We start from the raw sequence: 18,133 nt of genomic DNA on the forward strand, positions 1-18,133 counted from the left end.
TTTGGGTTGCCAGGCAGGCACTTTACCTACCCAGCTAGCCCGGTCGGAATTTTTCTGTTGAAAAAGAGGCACAATTTGTCTCAAAAGCTACAGTATCTATTTGTAATTAAATTATTTTACTGGCTAACACTTAATCATCATTTACCATGGATCCCGGTAAAACAGGCCCATTTGTCCTCACAGTATGCTGCTTTTAAGCATTAGACTGCCTAACATTTTTCTGCCTATGAATTTCTGTTTAGATACTCTATTAGACATCAACTGAATTTGATTGCTTCAAGCAAGCAAGATCTGAATGCTTCCCATGTGCTTTCAGGTTGTTTGTTAGATGCTCAGTGTTGTACTCTGCAGAGTTACCTTCCAATTCTGGCATTGAACTTCTTTATTTATTTTTTTAATTATTATCATACCTACAAAAGGTCACCATAATGGGATAAAGCTTGAAATTGCTTTAATTACTGCCATCTGCAGCAATCAAAAATGGCCATTTGTCAGGGCCCTCACTACCTCTTCTTTCCTAATTAGAGCAATTCACTAATAATGCCTATTGTTTTTCTCCTTCCACAATTGTATTTTTTGCTATTTTACTATTGGGAAACATATTTCTGAACAACATACCCATATGATCAGTACATACTTACTAGAAGGTATAATTTGTCATATGTTCTATGACAAATGATGCAAGTAAAAAAACATTTTGTGTGTATGATATAATTATCAATATGAAATGTAACATTAATTTTTGCATTTCTTTCTATGAACTTCACACTGTTGTTATGCTTCTTTGTTTAAAAATACCTGATTACATCATGTTTTCTGTGAACTGAAATTGAAAATCACATATATATTGATAGATCATACAAACAGAACAAATGTGTCACTATTTCAGATTTTAGAATGATTTTACATGGAAAATCTTGTGTTCTTGTCTTTTGAAAATCTTGTTTTCTGAAATTTTGTGTCATATTTCTTTGATATCTTAAGAAAGATGTCATTACACAAGAACCCACCACAAGAACTGACATTCTGGCATAAACATAAAAAATGCTATTAGCACATATTTCTATTTTCTACCTGCACACTGATAATGAAAATACGCAAAAATTTTAAAAGGTTAAAAAAAAAAAAAAAAAATTTTTTTTTAAATCCAATTTTAAAGTAGTTTTTTTGTGAAAAGAAAAAGATGAAGAAAAACTGAGTTAGTAATAAGAGTAATAGTATTCACCATATAGTGCAAGGAAGCTGCAGGCAAAAAAAGCACAAACAAAAAAAAAAAAAAAAAACACCAAGCAAATAATAAAATACAAATTATATGCCTTCCTCCTCACTCAAAGGTCAACTGGATAAGTAATTATCCAGTTGACCTTTGAGTTTATTCAAACTGTCAGCCTCAATTGCCTTTGAAGGCAAATTATTTCAGCAATCAACGACTTGCTGCTAAAAGAGAACTTCCTACAGTCTAGTGTAAACCTCTTCCCCTGTAATAATTTGAATCCATGGACCCTAGATATGGAATTCTCTACAACAGTTAAAATTCAACCTTCATTCATTTTGCAAACCCCTCACAGAGCTTTATAAACCTCAATCAGGGCACCTCTGAGGTGTCTGGTTGCCAAGCTCTGTAGCCCAAATAATTGGAGTCTTTCCTAGTAAAGTCATACTTTTACCAATCCCATCATTCAAGTTGACTATTTTTGGACCCTTCCAAGAAGCTCAATGTCTTTTTTCGGGTGTGTTTTTGTAAAAAGACAGAGAAACTCTTTGTCACCAATTATATCATCATGAAGTGAGAGAGAAGAGTCAAATCAAGGAAAAAAGGACATCTCTTTTTTCACTGATCCATTCTAAATCCTGAGAGTTAGCAGCTATACAGTAGAGATGTCTATGACTCAGAATCATTCTTTTGGTGTAGTGATGGAAATCAATTTCTGAAATGGAAATAGAAGATGTAAAAACTGTGAGTATAATAAATTTGCACATATCATTCTTCAATATATCTAGAAGTAATGATTTTAGTACACAGATATAAGGTATAGTATATTGAAGAGCTATGTTCAAATTTTAAAAAACACAAGAAAATTGGGTTATACAAGCTACAAGAAAGGAATATGAGCAGACTTTCTTAGTATGAACCAGAGCTGCAATGCTTGTTATTTGTTTGTTATTTGGTTTTTAGCAGCATTAGCAACTAAGGCCATATTGCTCCAGGGATATGCAGTGGTTATTCCCTGACCTTCCCACATCCTTCGTATTTGGTGGTGACGGGCTCGAACCCTGGTCTAATCAAGAAGCGTGTGCTACACACTGCTGCTTCCCACCTGGCTACGGAGAAGCAGCTGTAATGCTCAATACGTTCTATGTTGATATCAATATTTGTAAAATAACAAGAGACGTTTACCTCAGTATAATACATAGAACACTTCCGTATGATACTCTCCAGCAATTAAAACGGAAAAATCGAAAATCTTACATTACAGTAAAAAATAATTAATTATTATTTTTAATTATTTTTTACTGTAATGTAAGATTTTCGATTTTTTTGTTTTAATTGCTGGAGAGTATCGTACGGAAGTGTTCTACTTATTATATTGAAGTAAACTTCTCTTATTATTTTACGAACAGACTTTCTACACAAGTTAGAATAACATGCCTAGAAGTATCAATTTGCTTGGCCTATTAATGAATGATTTCACCAGAAGTTTGCAATTCAGAACTCTTTTTCTTGGGGAGTACATTAATTGGTTTTCTTTCAAAACTTCTTTTGGATCATGAACTGGATTTGAGCATGAATCAGTGCCACTCATTGGTGATTGTTTGTTGTGCATTTCAAATGTGTAACCCTAAAAAATGCTACTGTGACTTTTAAGACAACTTCTAGGCTTTTACGGCAGCGAGAGAATCAGAGTGGAAGCAGGGGGTACAAAGAATCTCTGGGTACAACCAGGCTGCCATAGGCGCCTCCGTAGCCAGGTGGGAAGGAGCAGCAGTGCGTAGCACACGCTTCTTGATTAGACCGGGGTTCGAGCCCGTCACCACCAAATACGGAGGATGCGGAAAGGTCAGGGAATGACCACCGCATATCCCGGAGCAATATGGCCTTAGTTGCTAATGCTCCTAAAAACCAAATAACTAACTAACTAACTAACAGGCTGCCATGCACAGAAACTGAAAATGTGAATTGGAATATCATTGGCTTGGCTGAAACAAGAAGAAGAAATAAATCATAAGTTTATCAAGTGGAAATCTGCTCTCCACCAATGGAAACAGTGAAATTAAAAACAACATTTTAAAACAAAAAGATATTAAAAACATTTTAAAATTCAAAAGTACATCACCTATGGTGTCAAGATTACTACTCAGGATTTTGAAGAGGTACAAACTAAAGGTTATAATGATATATTCTTCAAATAGGCCTCTGGGGTTGGGAATGTTCTGATTCATAATAACTGCAATAATACATGAACTGTATAACTGAACGACCAATACGAATATACCAACAGTATAACAGTGATAAAGGAGTTATACACCAACCATATAACTCCTTTATCACTGTTGATAAAGGAGGCAGTCGCCTCTGAAAGCTACAGTTGTTTTTATTGCTTTTATTCCATATAGTGTAATTGCTATTCTTTTTCTTTATATTTTATTTTATCATTTTAATTTAATCTGCTCTTAGACTATATTATTCCTATTTTAATAAAGTTTCAGTTATATGGTTGGTGTATTACTGCAGTTATTATGAATTATAATGATATATGCACCAACATCAAGCCATGATGAAGAAGAGGTGAAAGAAATGTACACAGAAATTGAGAGGCTTCTAGATGAACAGAAAACTCACTACACCATCATTATGTGGGACTTCAATACTAAGGTTGGAATTTGACAAAGCAGCAAAGAAATAGAAACTGTAAGAAATTTTGGAATTGGTGAAAAACTTATGGAATTTGCAGAATTCCACAAGTCAGTAATATGCGGAATGTCAGTAATAAACAACTTTTTTCAAGAAAAAGGTGAACAGAAAGTGGACATGGAAGAGCCCAAATGGATTAACAACTAATAAAATTGATTTCATCCTCACTAACAGAAGATATATTGTGAACGATGTCACCATCTTAAACAAGGTAAATGTTGGACATGATCACAAAATGGTAAGATGCACACTTGATACAGATGTAAGAAAAGAAAGGAAAAAGCTGACTCGACTAAATAATACAAAGGTCTTTTAGATAACAGAAGAGAAGAAAAAGCAGTACGTACTGGAACTTAAGAACAAGTTCGTTCTTAAGTTCCAGTTTCTGCAGACCTTTCAGGACCAAGATATTGACAAGGAATACAACAACTTTCTGAAGATGATAAAGTCCAAGAAACCTATAGGCAAAAAGAAATACAAAGAAAAAATCAGTCAAGAAACAGTTATCATGATGAACTGAAGATGAAAAATGAAGAGCATGATAAACACTGACAAGGAGAGGAGAAAATTGAGTATACTGTTATGCAAAGCCATTAGAGAGAGAGAGAGAGAGAGAGAGAGAGAGAGAGAGAGAGAGAGAGAGAGAGAGAGAAGAGAGAGAGAGAGAGAGGGGACAAGAAGATTTAGCACAAGAAAAGTAGAACAAGCATTAAGAGAAAACAAAGGACTTAAATCAGCAGTCAAGAGCAGTAATACAGAAAGACAAATGATACTGAATCTGAAAAATAGTGATGGTGTACATATATAGAGCAGAGAAGGCATAATTCAAATAGCAGAAGACTACTATAAACTATTATATAAGGAGCCAGGGGAATGATTCTCCATTGGGGAAGGAGGATCACAAATTAGCAACACATACAACATGCCCGATATCCTCCCTTCCGTAAAAAAGCCCCAGGTGAAGATGAAGTTACTGTACAGTTGTTAAAATTCAGAGGAAGACACATGAAACAGAAACTGGCAAAACTCTTCACAAAATACATTAGGAAAGGAGTGATGCCTAGGGAGTGGAATAATGCAATCATAATTTTGCTGCATAAGAAAGGGGATAAATCAGAAATTGGAAATTATACACCAATTAGCTTGTTGTCCCACATCTACAAGTTGTTCACAAGGGTCATCACTAACAAGATTAGAAAGTATACTTGATAAGAATCAACCAAAAGAGCAAGCTGGCTTTAGGACAGGATTCTCAGCTATAGATCACCTTCACATAATATCACAGCTAATGGAGAAAGCAAATGAATATAAAATACCATTATGCCTGGCATTGTTGATTATGAAAAGGCATTTGACTATACAGCATAAGGCAATGTCTTGGTCACTGAAAAAACAAGGTATAGATATCCCATACATTATGATTTTGGAGAAAATATATGAGTATTGTTTAGATACTCTCCATTCATTTTGACTCCTTTCAGAAGATTAGACTGGTCTCAGAAAGGAGTCAATATGAATGGAGAGTATCTAAACCATTTACAATTTGCAGATGATCATAAGCCACAATCCCAAAGAATTAGAGGAAAATCTAAATCAGTTATGCAGAGTTAGTAATGATTTTGGACTAAAGATGAATATAGCTAAAACAAAAGTAATGATGAACAATATACCACAGAATGGACGTAATCATTAAAGGAGCAGAAATTGAAAAGGTGGATTCATATACTTATGTTGGACAAGTTATTAGCTGTAATAATAATCATAAATGGCTGGAGGTCAAGAGAAGAATAAATTTTGGATGGATAGCATTCCGGAAATACAGAGGAGCAATATCCCATTTTTTTCTGAAACGTAAAATAATGAACCAGTTCATACTCCCCACCATGACTTGTGGAAGTGAAACTTGGGCACTCACCAAAAGAATGGAAGAGAAGTTGAAAACTACACAGCAAAGAATGGAACAAATTATATTAGCAATCACACTGTTGGTAAGAAGAGACATATGGATTAGGTAGCAAACACAAGTAAAGGACATTCTTATCAAAACTAAAGAACTGAACACTTGGGCAGGACACACAGCTCAAAGATATCAGGCAGATGGACTAAGAAAATAACAGAATGGTATCCAAGAGAGCTAGAAGAAAACCTGGAAGACAACATCGGAGATGGACAGATAAAATTCAAGAGTTTGTGGGCAGTAAATGGATGGCCAATGCACAAAACAGAAGGAACTGGAAAGTTGCTGGAGAAGCCTTCATCCTGCAGTGGATTGAAAATGGCTGATGATGAGCCTTTTCTTTAAATAGATTTGTCAAAGGCTGTTCCTGCTCTACCAATTTAGTTACATATTTAACCAAAGACAGCAAATGTGTACACCGATGCTTCAAAATCGTTTTCACTTCAGTGACATGCATCAGTTGAAATTGTTTAAATCTATCTTTCCTTTTAGTACTTCTTTCTACATAGCAGTAAATGTCCAATAAATATTCATCCACTTTCATAGGAGGCCATGCAGCTCCCTTTTCATAAAATGACAAGAACAGAATCTTCCAACCAAGTGCTCAACACCTCTTTCAATACCTGTTTTTGTGTCTACCACAACATGCATATTATCAACAGTAAGTACCAGACTGTTTACTGAAGGAATTAGGATGTTCTGAATAAAATGCCCAATGTTTTACCCTACAGAACACCTTTTTTGACTTGTGAACCCTTTCAATGTAGTGTTTTTTATCGCAAACCCCTTTCAACATAATATTTTTAATGCGAACCACTAAGCCTATATTCTCTGAAATTACATAATATTTCTGAATATTTATTATAAAATATTTCCAGTACTACATTTTTTATCAGTGACATTGGGTAATAATACAAATTATTATTAAGTATTATTTATACTTTGTAAAGTTATTAATCAGTCCAAACTAGATTTCAAACATGCTAAGAGTAGAAAACTTGCTTCTTGTTCAAATGGTAGCCAAGCATTCTGAAGTCTCTTGCTAAAGCTATTGGTCACAATTTTTGCCCATCTCTGTTCCCACCTCTGTCAAAACCAAACTTTATCTTTGGCTGATGTTACCGCATCAGCCAAAGATAAAGCTAACCTGCTAGCATCCAATTTTTCTTATAACTCATGCATTGATGATCTTGGTAAATCACCTCAAACCATTCCATTCAATGCCTCCTATGGTCTTCCGTCAAAAGGATGTCAGAAGGATTTTGATGAATCTGTGCTAAGAAAGCTCCAGGTCCAGATGGTATTTCTCCACTTGTTCTCAAAACCTGTGCCCCTCAACTTACTCCTGTTTTGTGTTGTCTTTTTCCACTTTCTTATTTCAAATGTGTTTTTCCTTCTGCTTGGAAATTTTCGCATATCCAGCCAGTTCCTAAAAAGGGTGATAAATCCCTTCCATCCAATTATTGTCCCATTGTGATTACTACTACTCTTTCCAAAGTAATGGAGAAATCCATTAACTGCCAAATCTTAAAAACTATCTGGGAATCTTTCATCTGATCAATGATCACCAGTATGGATTCCATCAATGTCATTCCACTGGTGATATTCTGGCTTGTGTTACCCATCTTGGGACAAATTCAATAGAAAAATTTGGTGGAACTCAAGCCATTGCTCTTGACATTTCAAAGGCTCTTGATCGTGTTGGCATAAAGATCTTCTAAATAAGCTTCCATCTTATGATTTGCCAGCTGTTCTTTGTAATTGGGTATCCACTTTTCTCTCTGACCACTCATTGCAGGTGATGGTAGAGAGCTCTCTGTCTTCTAACTTCTCCACTAATGGTGGTGGTGGTTCCCCAAGGTTTGGTTCTTTCTCCCACCCTATTCCTCTTATAAATTAATGATCTTCTTCCATTGACTGTAAATCCTATCAATAGTTTTTCTGATGATAACACATTGCATTCCACCTTCCAGTTTGAGAAACCTTGTCCTGCTCAAACAGCTTCAACTTCTTGAGTATCTACTGCCAAATCCTTAAATGCTGACCTCCAGTGAGGCAAAGATAATATAATTTCAATCCTTCTAAAACTCAGTCTTGTCTTATATCTCACAAAAAGTATTCTTCTGCTCCTATGCTTATCTTCGATGATGCTCTGATTTCTAGGCAAGATCTTGGGGATTACCCTGACTTCTAATCTCTCTCTTGGCATAAAGCACATTACAAATATTGCTTTCTCTGCATCTAAAAAACTGGGTTTTCTCTTTCGCTCTCAGAATTACTTTTCTTCCAAACAGTTGTTAACTCTGTAGAAATCGTAAATCCAGCCTACCATAGAATATTATTCCCATACCTGGGCCGGTGCCCTCAAAACCTCTCTCAGGCTTCTAGATTCCATTCAAAAGAAGGCAGTTAAGTTAATTAATGTCTCATCAATGTACTGTTTCTGCTGCGTGCCTTTTCTACAGATACCTCCATAGGCACTGTTCTTCCGAATTGGCTTCTATAATTCTCGCTCTCTCTTTCAAAGAAGTCCAAATATGTGCCGTCAACATCCTTTTACTGTCCAAGTTCGACACAGAACCAACTTTTCTTCTTCCTCATTTATTCATTCAACTTCTGTTTTCTGGGCCAATCTTCCTTCATACATATTTCCTGAAAATTACTGAAGTTCAAGTCTAATGTCAACAAGTATCTTCTTTCATCTTTTCAACCCATGCATGGTACTAAATACTATAGGTTCAAAAAAAAAAAAAAAAAAAAAAAAAAAAAAAAGGTACCTATATGTAACAATAGTCCTTGAAAATGAAAAAATTCATTCTTTCTTTGGCAATTCTTTACTTTTTATTTTACATTATTGTTTACTATTAGTTATATTTTGTAGTTTACAATAATATACCTGTGTAAATCTAAACAGATGCCATAACAGAATTTTTAGTGCAAGCGACCAGTTGGGAACCGCTGTTCTAGAAAATCACCTTCCAATCAGAGCTTGCTCAAGGAGGCCTTAAACCAGACGTGAGCCCCAGGGGCTCACATCTCTCTTTGTTGGTGATTCCCTTCTACTTCCGATTCTTGTTTACTCTCTCTCTCTCTCTCTCTCTCTCTCTCTCTCTCTCTCTCTCTCTCTCTCTCTCTCTGTCAGGGTAACTCAGAAATTTTTTTTGGCTGGTGCAGCAAAAACCTCAGGCTTCCTTGCACCACATGGCTAATAATAATAATCTTTTCTCCCATATCTGCCACCCATGAAATTTATATAAGCTGAAAAAGGTTTTTCTGTTCCAATATAAAATATAAATTTTTCTATATAACTGTACTGCTTAATTTCATTCAGCTCATTACATTTAAATATTAAAATAAAAAATATAATTTATTAATTTAACTTTAAGAAAGAAGTAGCAGTAATTATTACATACACATTAATATTTTGCCTTAGCCTTCAAAGAATAACTCTTCCCTAGCTTAACACATGAACATTTGCATCAGTTCTTCCGGGTCTAAATCCTTGGTAGTGGCATGTTTCAATTGATAAAGTTGACAATCCACCCAACTGATCTTGTGTGGAGAAAAGATAAGTTTTCGCTGAAAGCTTTGTTCTATGATGGCCACCAGATATTGGCAACATTACATTCTCAACACCACTAATAGAATCCAATGATGTCATTAAATTGTTTGAGTACATGAACTGCAAGATTTTCATTGGAGAATACCTGTCTTTGAAATGGTTTTGCAAATATTTAATTCTTCTATAAATTGATGCCACAGAAATTTTTCTGATTTGTAAGCAAAATATCTAAATACATAAAATAGTTATACAGTTCATTGATTTTCATTTCTGTGACATAAGAAAACTGTAAAGCAATTGGTATTAATAGCATAATAGCCATTTGCTGATGCTGCAAATAGCAAGCTTATGAAGCATTAGCTGGGGAGGGATGACCACATATTTCACCAATTAAATCCCCAAGTAGTTTGTCTACTTCTGTCTTGAATTTATTCAAACTATCAACTTCCACAATAACAGATGGAAATTTGTATCAACAATCAACCACACATTGGCTAAAGGCAAACTTCTGCACATCTATATTCAGCAACTGTCCTTCCTAAATTTGAATTTGTGAATAAGAGAAAGAATCCCATCAGCATTGAGCTTGCTCAATACATTCAAAAACTTAAACACCTCAATTAGATTGCCTAGTTTACAAATGCTGCAATTTGCAGAACTGAAACTTTCTTGGTAAGAGTACCCCTATGTTCTGCTCACCAATCTTGTTGCTCTTCTCTACTTGTTCCAGGAGCTCTACATCCTTTCTAAAATGAGCCCCCAGGCCTGTATGCAGTACTCAAGATGTGGCCTGACCATTGCCTTATACGAGGGGATATCAAAAAGTTTGTACCCTCACCTAGATAAAACATCAGTACGAAGATGCTGTTTTTAATATAAGTTGTTTACATATTCAATAACTAATGTGAAATTTCATTCCTGTAGGTGATTGTACACTAGAGGTGGAGTCTGGAATCTGAGGAAGGACACTATGGTTAACAAAGTGGAGTATCGAGCAGTGATCACGTTCCTGCATTTGCAGGGCGAGAAAGCTCATGAAATTTAAAGCTGTGAATGAGCAGAATTGTCCATCCTGTTACACTGTAAAAAAGTGGAAAGGGGAGTTTTCCAATACAGTTGTACAAATGTCTTTGATGAGCCAAGAGGAGGAAAGCCATCAACATCCACAAACAGTGAGATGGTTGCAAAGGTTAAGAAGCAGGTGCTGAGTGAGAGACATGTGACTATTCATTTCATTGCAAATGCAGTGGGAATTAGTTATGGGTCTGCCCAGAGCATTTTACATAACCATCTGCACATGTCTAAGGTCTCAGCACAATGGGTTCCAAGATTGCTGACTCCTTTGCAGAAGCAATGTCGAATGCAATGTTCTCAGCAACTGTTGGATTTGTGTAATGCGGATGTTGACAACTTTTTAGGGTAATTCCACCCTATTTTCCTGACCTAGCATCGTCAGACTTCTTACTATTTCAAGAAATGGAGAAACCATTGTGTGGAAGCCGCTTTGATTAGTCTCAGGAAGTCATCAATGAAGTGGAATTGTGGTTTCACGCAAAAAGTGTGGACTTCTATGATCAAGGCATTAAACAAATAATCCACAGATCAGAAAATGTGTTACTATACATGGAGAGTACATAGAAAAGGATTACAGTTCCTGTGAAGTTTCAACTTTCTAGGGCTATTATTTCTAGGTAAGGGTATGAACTTTTTGATACCCCTCATACAATGGGATAATCACCTTATCCATGCTAGCAAAATTCCTGATTCCAGTATATCATTGATAAAACTGTATGAGCTGTCCTGGCAGCCTGTCAGTGCTGCTCAGAGAACTTCATATCTGACTGTGCAATTACCCCCAGGTCTTTTTTATTTTCCACTATCCTGTGTGTAGTACCATACAGTTGGTATGTTACTCTGGGATTACTGCTAGCTATATGTACTTGGCATTTATCAATGTTAAACTTCAATTGTCATTCTCCATCCCATCTGTCTAATTTTTCTAGATCCGGCTGCAGTAGCATACTGCCATTACTGTCATTACCCACCATGCCAACCTAAATATCATCTGCAAATTTGCACATTAAGCCTTCATCAATACCACTAATAACATTACTCCATTAAGAGCAATGCCCACTGATCACCACTCTTTGTTTTCTCCCACTCAACTACCCCTTCATCCATAGCAGCACATGCCCTTAATGCCACAGTGCACAATTTGTACAGTAATCTCTTATTAATAAGAAATAAATGCACAAGGCATAATAAACTACGAACTTGAAATCTGATATAGAACTTTCAGTGTAAATACATAATTCTTTGTTTGTAACAGCAAACAACAGTAGTAATGGCATCGATTTAATTTGATCTCATATTGTGACAACAATATGAGATAAAAGGAGATTATTGTTACTTATTCCATATTCATATAAATGGAGAAGATTATTGTTACTTGGTTTTTAGGAGCATTAGCAACTAAGGCCATATTGCTCGGGGGATATGCGGTGGTCATTCCCTGACCTTTCCACATCCTCCATATTTGTTGGCTCATGGGCTCGAACCCCGGTCTAATCAAGAAGCATGTGCTACACACTGCTGCTCCTACCCACCAGGCTATGGAGGCGCCGAGAAGATTATTGTTCCTTATTCTCAGTAGAAACCACCACCCTCATTTGAGACATGGAGTTATACTTCATTGGTATATTATGCCTTGTGCATTTATTTCTTATTAGTAATATTACTATGTAGTGCCCAAATTACTTTATTACACATGATTTAATAAAAACATATAACCTGACAATATAGAGACATGATACTAAAGCAGTAGACCCTGGTGTGTGTGTGTGTGTGTGTGTGTGTGTGTGTGTGTGTGTGTGTGTGTGTGTGTGTGTGTGTGTGTGTGTGTGTATAAACAATGTTTCTTTGTTTTTTCTTCTTTTTTATGATTTTAGATTTAATCAATCAAGGATACTGTAAGAAGAACATCTTCCTCATTCATTTCCAGTACGGCAGTTGCATCATTGAAGATAAAGGAGAGGCGACCGTCAATTATGAGGCATGCATCAAATATTCTGGATTTCACATCAATTTTTCTTGAAAATTCTCTTGGTTTGCTGCTAAAAGTCAGTTCCAAAAACAACAGAGTCTCTGATGGTGTAGGCCATTGATAATTCAGATGGGTTAAATATCAATGAATTATTGAACCTGGATATAATTTTTTCAATGAGCTTTTTATCTTCTAATTCAATAGCTGCCCCTGCTTCTTCATTTACAATTTTTAACAAGTTTCGTAGGTGCTATGGAGTAACCTTGTTAATGTTGAATAATGAAGATGCTGAGCCTGTTCCCGAGCACACTGTTAATCCAGAACTCTTTGTTTGCTTCTGGGAGATCCATCAATCGAGAACTCATAATAGGAAACTCTTGAAGATAATGATTGTCCAATGAAAACTTCACTCAATGCCCTCACTGGAAGTATATTTGTCCTTGTACTGGTATTATCTCCTACTTCTTCCACATTTTTATGTTGCCCTTCAACATGGTCTAAAAGTCTATACTCAGGATACTTCAACTGCTGATCATGAAGTTCAATGGGAGATTCACAAGCTTGCTCTCCTATTAAGGTAACCTTTATTCTCTGTCTATATGTCCACCTGAAATCACCAGATAGCAACTTAGCAATAGCCTCGGGGGATTTTTCTGTGTACTTAGCAGCCATAAGGAATGTAGACCTATGTAGACCTTTTGGCATCTCTTACATTGTGAAGTTATACAGGCTGGCCTCGATTAACACGATTAATTCGTCCTGCAAGCGCATTGCACAAAACGGAAACGCGTTAATCGAATATAATAATCGATAGGAAAAATAATAATTGGTTCTTGACCTTCTGGACTGTCCATAAAGAATTTTAAAAATACCTTTTAAATAACTTTTTAACTGCATACAATGTTAAAGATAATGAAAATAATTATGATATTAAATGTTTATTGCATAAAACAGTGGTTCCCAAACTGCGGCATGGAATATTTTAAATTTTCGAGGGAAACACAGAGATACTCGACATCTGTCGGACACCTTAATTTCTTATTAAGTTGTTTGGACCTAACTACTAAATGGAACTGTTAGGTATTTCTTTTGGTCTGGGTGCGCCTTGAAAAAATTACTGAGACACTAAGGGCACCATGAACCGAGAAAGTTTGGGAACCTCGGACATAAAATACACAATGAAGAAATGACTGTTGTGGAAATATTTGAACAGTGTTGACTTTCTCTTTTTATCAATCAATTTCCGATAGCCGACAACAATCTTCTCTGGGCCCTGGCGAAATAATATTGCAGAGAACCTCAAACCTTTTGTTTGGGGTTCTATGCGATACGAAAGATTATCTAATTCTTTTACCATTATCTCCTTCGCGGCTCATTTAAAAATTTGAACTTTTATGCAAGTGTGCATTGACCTCATCAGCAGGAGACAAACAAGTAACACATCTTCTTCCAATGGTTGATGGAACACACCGAGGCGGGCAGCAGCCAAACGTTTGTTTATTGCACGTATGACTCGCTGTAATCTTAACGCGCAATTCAAATCATTTTCAAATATCACATAAAAAAAAAAAAAAAAAAGATCGCGTTAACTGGAAATTTGCATCATGTAAAGTGAAAAGTGGTATAATTTTTCAAATAGCGTTAACTGAAAATCATGTTAATCGAACTCACGTTATGCGAGACCTAGCTGTACTTCATAACTGGGTTGGCATGACTGCAACATCAGGTTACCTACCTACCCACCCACTGATGATAGGCCAACAAGCCTTGAATTGGTGCCATCTGAATGGTGGTAACAACTGAGAACAAGTAACAATAATCTTCCCCGTTGGTGAAGTGTAACTTATTCGAAGAAGGGCAATACACAGTAATTCTTTGTGAAGGTAGTCATAACTCCAATGCTAGGAGTTGAAAACGAGAGTAGCCTTGTGCAGGCGAAGTTTTTTTCTGTTTCTTTAGCTTAAATTGGCATATTAACTTATTTTCTAGAGTAGCTTTATATTCCTAGTTACGATACTTAGTTTAAAGTTTAACTTAGATAGAGATTTTGTAGGTATTACTTAGTATCAGTAAGGGTATTAAATCCATGTGTTACAAGTTGCAGCTCCGCTGAACGAGAAGTTTTTTTAGCAATATTTAGCAGCTTTATTGACCAATTGTTATATTAAATTATTTTCTCTAAGTAACTTATAGACCTAGTCGGGATCCTTAGTTTATTCTGAATTGAGACGGCAAGATTTGGAATTTAATACTTAAGTGTCCATAGATTTAACTTGCCGCCATTGTTATATGATACAACGTTATATCCCGAACTAGATAGCATTAGCTTAGTATACTATAGTATATAATATAATATTGTCAATTAATAAATAAAATCTATTAATCTTGTTAAACTTCATTGTCAATTAAATTCTGCTTTTTAACTAAATACATATAACAACTTAGATTTTACAAACGTAACTCATAGATAATACTCGATACTGAAAAATATATATATAGTGTTATAACTGCATTGGGATACAAGTTTAGGGTTATAATTTTGTACTGAAATTGAAATTTTATTGAAATTAAATCGAAATCATGACTCAGAGCAGAGCAGCAAAGCAAAAGGCTCAAGCTAATGGGAGTGCTGTGGCTCAGGGGAGAACTGAGGAGGGCAGTTGTCCTCTGAATCACAGCCTTTTAAAATGCACTGCTTGCTTGATGTTTGTGGAGCAATCGGGTATGGGACATGATATTGCCATGGGGGATGTCTTGTGTGTGTGTGTGTGTGTGTGTGTGTGTGTGTGTGTGTGTGTGTGTGTGTGTGTGTGTGTGTGTGTGTGTGTGTGTGTGTGTGTGCGCGATGTAAGGAGTGTAAGGAAATCAGGCGACAACTCAAAGTTGTTATGGGCCTATATGAGAGCTTGAAGGACAGGGTGGATGCCATCGAAGAATCTAAACTGAGGGGCCCATCAAGCTCTCAGCTGCCCAGAGCTTGCACTTGGTCATCATGCAACACAGCATCAACTCCCAAGGCAGGATGCGTTGGTCCAACAGGAACTAGTAGTTGTTGGTGATTCTGTTGTCAGAGAAACGGGGAACATGGTATTTAAAAGGATAGGTGGAACAGGACCAGGGTATGTCTGCCTGCCAGGGGCAAAGGTTGATTTGGCACTAATGATATTAAGAGTAGGAGACCAGCGGATTCACTGTTGAAAAAAAGCCGTGAATTAGGGTTAAATTTGAAAGTATCTGTAATTCTGCCCAGACACAATAGGAGGGACTATATCATGAGAACCTTGTCGATCAATTCAGCCCTGGAAAGATTGTGCAAGCTCAAGGAGCAGAATTTTTTTTTCAGCCTCATCTCTACATGTTAACAGGAGAGACTGCTTCTATAGGGATGGGATACACTTAAATAGAAAGGGTGCAAGAATATTTGCTGATGCTATCGAGGCAGTGTTAGGTTTTTTTTTTTTTTTTTTTTTTTTTGGTAGTTGTCGGTGCATAGGCTTCTGTGGCCATAATGCACCTCCCAAGGTTTTTTTTGCAGTACTTTGATCCAAGCCCGAGGCGGGAATAGAACCCGCGACCTTTGGATTGCCAGGCTGGCACTTTACCCACCTGGCTAGCCCGGTCGGCGCAGTGTTAGGTGGGTCGGAAAACTGCTAGCTTGGGGGGATACAAGGACTAATAGATTAACTGTAGCCACTGGCAGAGGTGAAAGTGATTCTCGCACTGCTTCTATTGGAATGAGCAGCAGCCTGGAAAACAAGATGTAGGGTAGTTCAGTGACTGATGGGAGTCATTGAAGTTCAAGTAAACACATGGGTTGTGTTAGGGTAGCTAAGAATAGGAACAGGTGCATATATACTTGCGTGTTAATGCACATGCGATTTACCAAACTCCAATGCTAGGAGTTTGGTAAATAAATAAGATGAATTTGAGGTATTGCTCAAAACATCAAAGGCAGATATTGTTGGGATATCAGAGACGTGGTGTCACAGAGATTTGGGGAGTACAATGTGTACAGAAAGGATAGACAGGACAGGAAGGGAGGAGGGGTTATGCTATTAGTTAAGAAACACATAAAATCCAAGGAAGTGAAGCCAGTCGACATCGCTGGACAGTGCAGTGTCAAGTCAGTTTGGTGTGATATAAGCATTGGGAGATCAAAATTGAGAGGAGTGTGCTATAGGCCTAATGACTCTGATGAGTATAATAAGAAACTGTACAGGGAAATAGAGGGGCCAGTAAATCAGAGTCTTATAATCGGGGATTTTAATTTTTAACCTTGGAAGCTACTAGGCTTTACATACCAACTAAGAAATATTGTTCAAGGTTTAGGCCTAAATGGATGTCAGATGAACTAATGAGACATGTGTTAGAGAAGAAAAATGCATGGGATACATATAAATTAATGAGTGACATGGAAGCATATGATAAATATAAGCTGGTCTGTAACCAAGTCACAAAGGAGATTAGGCTGGCAAAGGTAGATTATGAGAAATCCTTGGCAAAGGATGCAAAGAAAAACAGAACAGAGTTTTTACCTATGTAAACTCTAGAAGGAAAAAGATATTGATGGTTCAATAGTTGAGGACCCTGCTCAGGTGGCTAACAAACTAAACAAGTATTTTGCATCTACATTCACACATGAGGAGTTATTCAGGAAGGGGAATGCCATAGGTGAAGTAAACTCTGGCAGTAAGCTGGATGATTTTGTAATAACTGAGAGGAAAGTGGAAGAGAAATTGTTGAGGATAGACATAAAAAAAGCACCCGGGATGGATGAGATCTATCCAGTTATATTAAAGGAGGCAGCAAAGGAAGTAAGCAAACCTTTAGCCATAATTATGAGAACTTCCTTGGACTCAGGGGAGGTACCCATAGGCTGGAGATGTGCAAATGTGACACCAATTCACAAAGAAGGATCAAAGACTGATACAAGTAATTATAGACCTGTGAGTTTAACTTCTGTTCCAGGAAAATTAATGGAGGCACTGGTTAAAGAAGCACCGGCAGGATCATCTAGACAAGACTTCAGTTATCGCTCGGACACAGCATGGTTTTGTTAAGGGAAAGTCTTGCCTGACCAATTTGATTGGATACTATGATGTAGTCACAAAAGAACTGGATGCAGGGAATAACTTTGATATTATATATTTGGATCTTAGAAAGGCTTTTGATACTGTTGCACATGGAAGACTGCTGCACAAATTGGAGCAGTGTGGCTCTGGAGGCAAATTGCTGCTATGGATAAAGTGATGGTTGAGGGGGAGAGGACAGAGAGTGGAGTCCCTCGTGGTTCAGTGTTGGGTCCATTATTGTTTTCTGTATTTATAAATGATATTGATGATGGTATATCAAGCTTAATGTCCAAGTTTGCAGACGATACAAAGGTTGGCAGGGTTGTTAAGGACACTACTGACGCTATGCTGCTGCAACAGGATCTGGAAAGGTTGAGCAGATGGGTTGAGAGGTGGCAAATGTAAAGTACTACATAAGGGAAACAGTAACCCCAGAGCAATGTGTCAACTCTGTAGTACTACACTGACAGTGGTATAGAATGAAAAGGGTAATTGTGCAGGCAGATATGAAGTTTTCTGAGCAGTGCAGACAGGCTGCAAGAGTAGCTCATGGTGTCTTGTCAACGATATACAGGAATTTTTCTAG

General features: G+C 36.8%; 1 protein-coding gene and 1 pseudogene across 8 annotated transcripts in view; both read right to left on the reverse strand.

The window, feature by feature from the left end:
* The window catches only part of LOC150079243 (uncharacterized), a 575,463-nt gene that overhangs the window by 137,444 nt on the left and 419,886 nt on the right, over positions 1-18,133 (reverse strand). The window lies entirely within an intron of this gene.
* Positions 12,383-13,180, reverse strand: LOC150079244 (NAD kinase 2, mitochondrial pseudogene; annotated as a pseudogene).

This window comes from Mastigoproctus giganteus, chromosome 10 (genome assembly GCF_048544385.1).
Source record: "Mastigoproctus giganteus isolate SK-2022 chromosome 10, ASM4854438v1, whole genome shotgun sequence".
Lineage (NCBI taxonomy): Eukaryota > Metazoa > Arthropoda > Arachnida > Uropygi > Thelyphonidae > Mastigoproctus > Mastigoproctus giganteus.